Genomic DNA, 12,626 nt, shown 5'->3' on the forward strand with positions numbered 1-12,626 from the left:
ACACCGCACCAAAGAAGATATACAGATGACAAATAAGCATATGAAAAGATGCTCCACATCCTATGCCATCAGGTAAACGCAAATTAAAACAACAACGAGATACCACTACACACCTATTAGAATGGCCAAAATCCGGAACACTAATAACACCAAATACTGGTGAGAATGTGGAGCAATAGGAACTCTCATACATTATTGGCCAGGAATGCAACATGGTACAGCCACTTTGGAAGACTGTCACTTTGTTATAAAACTAAACATACTCTTACCATATGATCCAGGAATCATTCCCCTTGGTATTTGCCCAAAGGAGTTGAAAACTTATGTCCACAAATATGTTTATAGCAGCTTTAATTATAACTGCCAAAACGTGGAAGCAACCAAGACGTCCTTCAGTAAGTCAATGGATAAACAGTGGTACATACAGACAATGGAATATTATTCAGCACTAAAAAGAAACAAACTATCAAGCCCTGAAAAAACACAGAGGAAACTTAAATGCATATTACTAAGTGAAAGAAGCCAACCTGAAAAGGCTGCATGCTTTATGATTCTAACTATATGACATTCTGAAAAGGGCAAAACAATGAAGACAGTAAGAAAGATCAGTGGCTGTCAGGGGTGAGTAGAAAGGGAGAGACGAATAGGCAGAGCATGGAGGACTTTTAGGGCAGTGAAAATACTCTATATAATACGATAATGATGGATACGTGCCATCACATACTTATCCAAACCCATAGAATGTACAACACCAAGAGCGAACCCTAAGGTAAACTATAGGTTTGGACTATTATGATGCTAACAACTGTACCGATCTGGTGAGTGATGTTGGTAATGGGGGAGGCTGTGTGTGTGATGGGGCAGGGGGTATATGGGAAATCTCTACCTCCCTCTCAATTTTGTTGTAAATCTAAAACTGCTCAAAAAAAAAAAAGAAAAAGAAAAAGAAAAATACCACACACAATGGAGAGGCAGCTGCTTTGGCTGGGACAAAACCTCCCACGACCTTACTCTTCACAGATGGGCATGGTCACCTGTTCCTTGTCCCAGTGGCCCCAGTCTGACCACATCCCCTGTGTCCTTACCGTGGGGTGAGCATACTTCGACAGTGAAACCGGTGGTTATAGGGACCAAGAATTCATATCTTTGAAGGAGCCCTACAGATAAAACGTGGAAACCAGGAGAGTCCATTCCTTGGGTTGCAGTGCACCTGCTAAGCAGCCTGCCCTCTCCCCGCTCTGATCCGAGGGCTGCCAATGAATTGCTTTGCCCACCCTCAGGCATGCAAGAGGAAGAGATTTCCACTGCCTTAAAAGGCCCCTGTGTCCCGGGGCTCCTTTGCTCTGCCATTTCCAGAAAAGCCTATTTGTGGGAGAAAGCGGGCTGGTTGCAGCCCCATCAGGGTCTGAGCCTAGTGCTTGAAGGATCCATCCCTGAATGTCTGCGAGATCTCTGTCCCTTTCCAATTGTTTACATGCAGGTCCTAGATGTTCCATCACTCTCCCAAAACATCTCCGGAAAGTCACCAGAGGTTCCTTTCTTCTCTCTCCCTCCTTCGATGAGTCCACTCAGCACCCCCATTTTGGAGCTTGGGAGGGTGGGGTGTGCGCGGGGGACGAGGGGACTGCTCACCGTCGTGGAAAAGCAACACGGCCCCCATTGGACTGTGGGGAAGGTCCCGGATTAGAGGTCAGGAGCCCTGGGCTTCCCTCTTCTGTTATCTTGTCTGGGTCATAGAGGACAATGCCTTTTATCTTTTTTCAGTCCAACTGTTCTCCTTTAGAGGACTGGATTGAAAGGCGAGTCTAGCTCCAAAAGTCAAATATTTCCTTTTTTTTTAAAAGAACAACATGCACATTTCCATTTTAGAGAGAGTCCCACAAGCCCATACGGATCCTATCTCTCTGTGCCACACCCCAGTGATGGTGGGAACGGGCTCCGTGCCTCCTGATGGTGCCAACTGGGCACTCACACAGGATCCTGCTCCGCTGCCCTGAGCGCTCACCATGCAGTCCTCCGGGAGGAGAGCTGAGTGGTACCCAGGTCAAAACTATCCCTTGTGCCTGTGATGGGAGGGGACGTGGTTTTGTCAGATCTGCCTGGGTCTGCATTCTAGAATCTTCTGAGCAATCCTGGGGGTGTCAGCACAATCAGCAAGGTTCTGTTAGCCTGTACCTTTCTGATCGGCTAGATTTCTTGCCGTTTGGTAGCTTTTCCCAGCTGTCTATAATTCTGGTCTCTCAGGTCACACCAGCCCCATCTGGAGGAGCACATGGGATAGAATGCCGTCGAATGTTGTCTGGTTGGAGTCCTTCCTAAGTAGCTGCTGGCACTCTGCCCCAGGTCCCTCTGACCTTGGGTGTGGTGTCCCCCAGGTATACAGCACACAGAGCCAGTTCAGCGTGGCAGTTAAGAGGAGGGTTCAGGACCCTCCGGAGTCAGATGCCCGAGGCCCACTCCCAGCCCAGCCATGGACCAGTTCTATATGCTAGGGCCAGTTATTTAACTTCTGTGGGCTTTAGTTTCCCCATTTGTGAAGCGGGGATAATGAGACTCCCTACCTTAAAATATTTTTGGTGAGAGTTAAACGAGTCAAGCTCTCAGAAAAGCACCTGACACAAAAAAGGGCTCAATAACCATCAGTTATGTTATGATTATTCCACTTGCTGCCGCCCGTCACCACGTGATTTCCAGAGAGCCAGCTCTGGCAGGTGGGAGTGGGTGTGGAGTCACTGTGTAGTGGGAGCTGGGGAGAGACGAGAGTATCAGTTATTTTATCGTCTCACAAGTGGGGGTCTATGCAGTTCCCTGGGAAGCAGCTCAGACCTTATTTACGTCTTTGGGGCTCACCCTGCAGCTCTTCTGGGCCAGGAGTCTTGGGGCTGAGTGACGGGAAGGTCAGCTCTTCCTGGACCTCAGGTCCCACACCGAGCAGCGGCCACCAGACTTTCCCTTAGAGAGAAACCTGGGAGACAAACCTGTTTCACCTGGGAGGTGAGTTAGCTCCCTTGGACACCTTATTTCTTGAGTGCCTACTATGTGCTCCCACTTGACCAGGTGCTGTGGACCCCAGACTGCATAAGACAGAGGCTCAAATCTTTTCAACCTCAAGCCTCCTTCTCAACCTCCCCCTGAATGAGCTCCACCCCAGGTCCACGCCCAGTGCCCTCTTGTCTCAGACCCTTCACCTTGCTGACCCCTTAGCTTGTGTGTATATCTTGGGGAATGATATAGACACATGACTCTCCCTGGCTTCCTGCAGGTCTGTGCTCAAATGACACCTTCTCAGGGAAGCCTTCTCTGATTTCACTGTTTAAATCAACCCACCACTCGCTATGCCTTTCCCCTGCCTTTTGGTCTTCAATGAGCCTATTACTACCTGACATTATCTTACATACTCATGTAATTTGTTTTGGGCCCGTCTCTCCCAGACTTGGATATATATCAGGTGTTCTTAAGCTTTTTCTTTGTGCCCCATGACCCCATGAGCAATCTGGTGAAGACTACAGATCCCATTTCAGAATAAAGTGTTATAAATGCAGACGATCCAATACAGCGGGTCCTCTGTATCTGCTGGATTGATCGAATCCACAGATGGGAAAACCCGCAGATACTGAGGGCTGTCTGTACGTAGTTTTACAAAGGCAACCAACCATATTGAAATATGGTTATCGAAATAAAGAAGAACCCACAAGTTTATGACACTGGGATATATGCGCTTCTTTAATAACACATAAAATAATACTTTAATGATCTAAGGTGGTTTGCCAAATCCCGAGTTTTGAAGTAATGCTAATTCTACTAAATATTCCCAGGTATCTGCAAGAGCTCATAGCGTGATATGAAACATTTATTGCTTCTGGTGACAAGCCACAGGTACTGCTAATACTGTGGTTTGTTGATCTGCAATAACTGTAGTGTGATATATATGAAAATATTTATTGCTTTTGGTGATAAACTACAGGTACTGCTAATACTGTGGTTTGTGGTCTATATTCATAATCGAAGGAATGCTAAAGTTTAGTTATTTTAGTGAAAATAAAGATACCTTTTTTTCCCCATCTGAGTTCACAGATTCCTTGAGTGCCTAACTTCTGCTCAAGCTCTTCAGGCCTACTAGGCCCAAATCCATGCCTGGCATATCACAGGCACTCAGTAAATATTTCTTGAATAAATAAAAGCTTATGTTACAATCTAATAGTTAAAGGGTTAAAGTTTTTCCCTACTCTTTCACATCCATTTTAATAATAAAATGACAGCAATAGGTAGTGTTCAATGATCATTTGCTACGTGCCAGGCATTGTTTTATAACTATTATGTCATTTATTCCTTCCAACAACTCTGAGGAAGGTACTATTAATACTCCCTTTCTGCGGCTATGGAAACTGAGCCAGACAGAGTTTAAGCAGTCTGTTCAAGGCCACACAATTGGTGTTCTAACAGCTGTGAGTCCAGAGCCTGTGTTCTTAGACTCTGAAGGTAAGCTTCCTCAGATGTCTCGGCCTTGGGAACTGGCCCTCAGTTCCAAAGGTCCAGCCCCGGTCTCCTCCTCTGGCTAAGGCTCAGACCAGCTCTCTCTCACCCTCATCTTCTGAGGTGCCACCTGAAGGGTCTCAGCCACACCCCAGCCTCACACAACCACCTCAGAGCTAATGACCACCATCAGAACGGCTGTCATTAAAAAGTCTACAAGTAACAAATGCTGGAGAGGGTGTGGAGAAAAGGGAGCCCTCCTATTCTGTTGGTGGGAACGTAAGTTGGTGCAGCCACTGTGGAAAACAGTATGGAGGTTCCTCAGAAAACTAAAGCTAGAATTACCATATGATCCAGCAATCCTACTCCTGGCCATATATCCGGACAAAACTATAATTCAAAAAGATACATACGGCCCTATGTTCATAGCAGCACTATTCACAATAGCCAAGACATGGAAACAACCTAAATGTCCATTGACAGATGAATGGATAAAGAACATGTGGTATATATATTCAATGGACTATTACTCAGCCATAAAAAAGAACAAAGTAATGCCATCTGCAGCAACATGATGCAACTAGAGATTATCATACTAAGTGAAGTCAGTCAGAAAGAGAAAGACAAATATCATATGCTATCACTTACATGTGAAATCTAAAATATGACACCTATCTACAAAACAGAAACAAACTCACGGACACAGAGAACAAACTTGTGGTTGCCAAGGGGGAGGGGGTTGGGGGAGGGATGGAGTGGGAGGCTGGAGTTAGCAGATGGAAGCTATAATATATAGAATGGAGAAACAACAAGGTCCTACTGTCTAAGCACAGGGAACTACAGTCAATATATTGTAATAACTTATAACGGAAAAGAGTATGAAAAATAATATACATACATAACATTCACAGCGGCTTGTATTGGTTTGTTATATATGTACGTAGAGCTGAATCACCTTGCTGTACAACAGAAACTAGCACAACATTGTAAATCAACTATACTTCAATTTAAAAGAATAAAAAGCTAACGACCCCCGGGTCGGTATCTCCAGAACAGACTTTTCTTCTACTCTCCAAATATCAATGTCCACCTGCCCCCTGGACATCTTCCCCTGATGTTCTTCAAGCCCTGCTGTGCCAATGTAAGGGTCATCTTCTCTGTGAGGACTTTTCTGACCTTTCCCGGACAGATCTGCCCAGCTGGTATCTCCACTGTTCTCTGTACACAACTTATCACCAGCCCAGTGATATGGGGCTACCCAATTTGCTTACATGCCTGCCTCTCCTTACCATTCCGGCAGCTCCTTGGAGACAGGGACTGTTTCTAGTGTGTCTCTAAGTCCCTAGGACGCTGAGCAATGTCTGACACAGTAGGTGCCCTGTGGATGCTTACTGAATGGGTGAACAGGTGAATCAATGAATAACTGAGTAAATATATGGTCCAACTTTACTTACCACTTTGGCTATTGTGTTTATTATCATTCACAGCCAAGCGTCTAGTACCATTACATGACCCAAGGGAAATGAATTCCGAAAGTGCGAGGACAGCGTTCCTCTTTATTTCCAAGCTTGAAGTCAGTCTGAGCAGTAAAAATACAAAGAACTAGATCACAACAGGGTATGATAGTTATTTGTTTCAGTTCGTCGAATCAATTCAAACCCTGTTAATACTTAATTTAATTCCTTGGCTTCCCCCCCCCCAACCAGAACATTAACAGATATGTTATTAAGCTGTGGGGTCATCTATAATTAGTCATCTCTCTGTGAATTAAATTTTAAAAAGGAAAAGTAAGATCAAAGAATAATCAGATTTCCTATTTATACAGGACAACTGAGTTAAATTATATTTACTTTCTAAAAATAGATGATTTTCTTAAGAATCAAACATTTATTTGTATCTCAAGCAATCTCCATACATCTTATGTAGAGTTAACAAATACATTCCAGGTAATAGTATTACACATTTAATAAATGTAGCATGTACTGGATGGCGTTTGAGTGCAAAGCATCGAGCAAGCTCTTGAAGGCAAACAAAGATGGATTGAACGGGCTCTTCCCTAAAAAGGAGCTTGTGAACCATAGAAGGGTGTGAGCCTTGAGGGAAAGGCTGAGCAAAGCTGGCCACAGAACTTATATTTCAAAACACCAAACTGAAGCTTTGAGGCATTTTGAAGTCTTGGTCTAGTGGCATGGTTAATGGTGGAGAGGTCTGTTGGGTCTGAAGATAAAGGAGCATGTGGGATAAAAGGCATCTTTACACCACACTTGCCTTATTAATTCCCCTCAGGCACCTGGAGTGTGTCCTTATTACCAGCTGCCACAAGCAACACTGTGCTGAGCATCGTTGCACCTGTTACTCTATGTGACATCACTGGCATGTGTACCCAGGATTGCTAGCTCACTAGAATGGCACTATCCACCCAGATAGCACAAAATGTATGAGATAGGACAATGGTTCTCAACAAGTTTTGCCCCCCAGGGAACATTTGGCAATGTCAGAAGACATTCTGATTGTCGTGCCTGGGAGGGGTGCTACCGGCCTCTAATGAGTAGAGGCCAAGGATGTTGCTAAACATCTTACAATGCACAAGACAGCCCTCACAACAGAGAATTATCCAGCCCCAAACGTCCATGTGCTGAGGTTGATACCCCAGTCAAGGTATCTTAATCTTTGGTCCATATTCCTTTCTGATGATCTATTGATAGACTTGAGTGACTCCGTGAACCTCCTGAAAATGTAGGCCCAATGTTATGCACGTGTGTTTATGAGGTATGGCGTGGTGTCAATCGTATCTTCCCTACCTCCTCAATTCATGTCCACCCAGAACCTCAGAATGTGATCTTATTCAGAAATAGGGTCTTTGCAGATGAAATTAGTTAAGGATCTCGAGATAAAATCTTCCTGGATTTAGGGTGGGATCCAATGTTGGGTGTCCTTAGAAGAAGGAGAGATGACACACAGATACACAGGTATGAAGGCCACATGAAGATGGAGACAGACAGAGACTGGAGTTACGCTGCCCCCATCAAGGAATGCCAGGAGCTGCCAAAAGCTGGAAGAGGCAAGAAAGGATTCTCCCCCGGAGCCTCCAGAGGGGGCGTAACCCTGCTGGCCCCTTGAGTTCACATTTCTGGCTGCCAGAACTCTGAGAGGAAAAATTTCTCCTGTTTTAAGCCACGAAGTTTGTGGGAATTTGTTGCAGCACCGCTAGGAAACGAACACAAAGTATGTGCATTTTTACTGGGCAAAGAGTTTACTTTTTGCTTGCCCAACACTCTTTTTCTTTTCTTTTGTAACAGTATCCCAGTTTTCCTCCGACTCGTTTCGTCCGAGGGGTTTGGGGTGGGGTTGACCCCATCCCCGGTCACGTGACCCAGTGATGTTTCAGGATTAGACGTGGGGCTCCTCCTTTCAGCTCAAACTGCCACGCAGCTACATAAGGCTGCCTTTGTTGGTGGCCCTCTTACCACCGTGCAGAGAAAGCCTGCTGAGAATAAAGTCAACACAGAGGACAACACAGCCAACAGAGAAAAACGATATCTATTGATTTCATTGGAGACCCTGGGTCAGTCTGTTCTTAAAGATTTCATCTCTTAAACTTTCCTGTAACTACCCTCAGTCCCATACTTTTTTGGTTTAATCCAGGAAAAATTGGGTATTGGTCAACTGAAAGTAGCTAAAAGGGTTCTGACAAATAGAATTCCCAGCTTTCATTGAAATTGCCATAGAGAGTCCCCTCAGATGTTTAGGAACCCCTAACCTTTTTTTATTATTGTTAGCAAAGTTTGTAATTCTGTGCTTAAAAGGACACTGTATGACCATAATATTAACTGGACATTCTCAAACCCAGGAATAGGGCCTCTTTGAATTATTGAATTTGGGATTCTAAAAAGTTTTCACAAGTTCCTAGGATCATGGAATATTAGAACTGAAAATGATATCAAAGATATCCTGATTTTTTTCTAAAGATAAAAGCATGGAGGAAGAGCTATTATACACCAACATTCCAGATCCTTAGAAATATAATTTATCTCAAAGGTCCTTTAAATAAGCAATTTTCATTGCACATCTAAAATAAAATTTATTTAGAATGATATTTCTCCTTAGAACTTCTTTGGAATGCATCTATTATGTAAAGAAAGATGAGCTTGTAAATGGCACAATCAGATATTCAAATGAGAAGTGAAGAGGAATATTAAACACCTGCTTATTTTGGTCAACGTTCCCTTTCTGAGATGTCTGTCTGACTTCCCTGTGGTTTGTGACTCCGCCAGTGCGCTCAGAAGTTCCTTAATAAACAAGGTCAACACGTCTCCATTGCTGCCCTTCCTCTCTCCCCTGAGCACCCCCCTCTGGAGGAGTGCCCTGAAAACATTCACTGGAAAAAATGAAAATGACGGTGCTTCGGTCTTCAGCGCAGTTATGCACAGAATCAGTCCTGTGGATTCGGGGAGCACATCTCCAGGTTGAGCCACTTGTTCTTGGTGGCTTGGAAGGTGCAGCATTTTCACCCCTCACTCGCACACCTACATGAGGTCTTGGTAAGGGTCCCCATCGTGTGTTCCAGGTATTGGCATGATGGCGTGACCTCACTGATCCCCCCGACCCCTTTAACATTGTGAGGCGGAAGTAGCAGCATCTTTCTCTTCTGCTGGAATGAGGAAATAAGATGGTATTGGCTAAACCCATCCATCCCTTCTCCCCGACATTTCCCTAACTTGGGGGATATTTGATGCTCTCTTGAGCAGATCTCAGAGTTGACACTAAAGTAACACTGAAGCAGCTGTTCTTTTGTTCTGCTTTCTTCTGAAGAATGACCTTTAGATTCCGAGCAAGCTGCTGCACAATTGTGTCCTCATGCTGGGCAGGTCTGAGGGAGGAAATGGCGGGATAACTAGGCCTGTATCCCAGTAGTTGAGTTCACCTCCACAGCCTTCTTAGGAACTCAGGGGGATTTCTGAAATTGACCTAAAACTGCAGCCAAGCTAAATAAGCCCCACAAGGACATGGATTTCAGGCGTGTGTGAAGGAATCTCAATACAATATTAACCATTGAAGAACCAAGATAAATCCTACAGAGGAGTTTCCCTGCACACACATTCTCTACCACTCCTACTGGTGATGTGTAGACATAGAATCAGAGGTCCTTAGATAGTAATAGTACCCAACCTATTCATCTTGCTTAAGACTGGACAAGTAAAGGGATCCTCCAATATGACAGAACTAATTGCAAAGGCGGGTTCATGCCAGGCATCCTGATTGTGATGGTTTTAAAACACGTCCCCCAAATTCTTTGACATTCCTACCATTGAGAGAGTGTCTATGTCCCCTCTCCTTGAATCTGGGCCCCGTGACTGACCGACTAATAGAACAGTGGCAGAAGTAAGTGATGCTGTAGTAGTTTCCCAGCACAGGAATTTAAGAAACTGGCAGCGTCTGCCTTCTGTCTCTTGGAACTTGCATTCTTGGAATCTAGCCACCATGTTGTGAGGAAGCCCAAGCAGCCTGCGGAGAGGCCCATGTGGAGAGGAATGAGGTCCCTGGCTGATAGCCCCAGCTGAGCTCCCAGCCGACAGAAATATTGACTTACCAGCCTTGTGAGTACGGTAACCTGGAAGTAGATTCTTCAGCCGCCCATCCCAGTTGGTGCCACATGGAGCAGAGATGGGCCTTCCCTGCAGATTGGTGGGTTAAATAAAGGTTTGTTTCTAGCATTTAATGGTTTTAAGCCACTATGTTCTGGGTGGTTTGTTATACGGCAATAAATGACACGAACACTCCCTGTCTGATACAGTCCCTATGAGCCCATCAACCAGCATCTTTTCGGGTGTGGGAGCTGGGGCAAATGGCAAGGTGCTACATCGGTGGTTGCCACACTTAACCAGAGAGCAGCATGGCATGGGGAGCTTGTTCAAAATGCAAATCGCCTATTTCAGTAGCTCTGGTTTGGGTCCGAGTACCTGCATTTTGAACACACACCCCAGCTGGCCAAGAATATCGTAGAGTCATCAGTTAATTAGATTATAGTTACTCTAATGAAAGAGCAAGCTGGCTGGACAAAAATGCTTTGGGAAAATTACAGCTGTCCTTCTGATCTACCCTCTCTCCCGCCTTCATTATCTTTCAGCTTGAAGAAGACTGGTAGTTGGCATTCTAGAAAGAGGGATAAGATATTACTTTAACCCACCTAATCACACTTGGTGAGGCTTCATGGATTTGAATTCTTTCATTCAAACCCTGTATGTTCAGAGCTGCCAGCCCCCCAGCTCTGCCCTGTGTCCTCCCAGCTGCCCATCCCTTACTCGGGGCAGGGTATCTAGTGTTTAGAACACATGCCCTCAAATCAGACAAACCCAGCTTCAAAGCCTGGGGGGCTTATTAGGCACGTGACCTTTAGCCAATGACTTCCCCTTCTTAGATCTCCAATTACTCATCTGTAAAATGATCATAATCATGTTGCCCGTCTCACAGGACCTCTGTGAGGAGTAAACGACTAATGCATGTTAGATGCTCAACACAGTGCCCGGCTCAATACGTATTTGTCCTATGACTGGTGTGAATCAGGGTCAAATCCCTTGGGCACATCTTTAAAAACACAGATTCCCAGGCCCCAGTCTCACAGATTCTGATTCAGTGGATATGCATGGGCCTCAGAATCTGTGCAAGTAATTCTGGGGTGCTGTCAGGTTTGGGATCCAGTGGAACACTCAGGGCCCATTGCTCTTGAACATGATGACTACCTTATACACTAAAATAATATGCAAGATGCTGTTCCATGCCAGGAGATTTGCATGCATTTTATGCACCCCCTGCGAGAACGAGGCTACCGTGCTCCTTAACCAACCTGAAGGACACAGGCCTCTGTGGACCACTCCTGTTTCTGTCCTCCAAAGAGGCTGGACCTCCAGCATGTCCAGGGCGCAACCTCAGGGTGAGAGATGTCCCTGGGCACCTCTGCTTCCCTAACCTTCCAGAGGCTTCACAGTAGCCACCTGCACACCTGACCCAGTTCTCGCCCACAAGATGGAGGTAAATGTCACTGCTGGAGATCTTAATTAATCATCTTTCTGTTTTTTTTTTTTTCCTTTTGGGTCAGACTGTTAAGTGTCTATCAAGTTGATGGTGCTCTAGGGAGTCTTTTGTTCTGAATAGGTGAAAAATTGTACCCACAAAAAGAGTTCCTCATCCAATCAATTCTCTCTAACAACTTTATTGATTAGCTGCAGGAACATTTTTCATTTATTAATTATGAAGAAGATGTCTCCGAGATTTTTTAAAGTTAACTATTGTAAGATTTTTTTTAATACTGAGTTAACATTGACTTGCCTCAAACTGCTTACCAGGGCACAGAGTCCTAAAGCAGGTATTTGGGGGTCCTGGCAAAGGAAGATATTAAAGTGCCTGTGAGCGTACGTAGTGGTCTGAATCTTCATCTGGGGCTGATTAATTGATTCCTTGAAAAAAAAAAAACAAAAACACGGCTTGTCCTTTTCAATAATGTGTTAGCATCAAAATATCATCCCATTATGATGTCCAGGCTAGTGATGGTTAATTAATTAACTGCTGCCAGTTAAAAACACTGTTCAACCCAGGTAAATCTTTCATTTATTAAAATCAATTTTGATAATGGCTTTGCGGAGGGATTCAGGGGCAGAGTCAGGAGTCTTGACTGGCCCCTCCTTCCCTCCCTGCCGCTTCCCTTCCTTTCCCCTCTTCCTCCTCCCCCCATCCCTCCCCCTTCTTCCTCCAGGCCCCGCCCCCGCCGACCCGCCTGAGGCAGGTGTCTGTTACAGCCCCATTCTGCAGCGCAGTGCAGCGGCTCCCTGAAGTCTGCAAGCTGGCTTCCTCCTGCTGAGTTGTTCAGCTGAAAGCCTCTGATGGTGGGCAACCTTGCCAGCTTGATTCCCCAGGCTTCCTGAGGGGACCGGCTGGGCTGCTAGGAAGTGAAGGAATTTGTACCTGGAAATAAAATTCTTGCTGCCCAGCAACCAGTAGCATCCCCAGCCCTTTCCCTCAACACACCAGTGCTGGACAAGGTTCATGTAAGTAATCCTCATCCTGGATGCAGGAAGGAAGGCATCCAGTTATCCAGTTTCATTCCACAGAGATCCTGCGTACATCAGGCTGGATGAACCAAGCGTTGTGGTGGCACA

This window comes from Tursiops truncatus, chromosome 13 (assembly GCF_011762595.2).
Source record: "Tursiops truncatus isolate mTurTru1 chromosome 13, mTurTru1.mat.Y, whole genome shotgun sequence".
NCBI classification, from domain to species: domain Eukaryota; kingdom Metazoa; phylum Chordata; class Mammalia; order Artiodactyla; family Delphinidae; genus Tursiops; species Tursiops truncatus.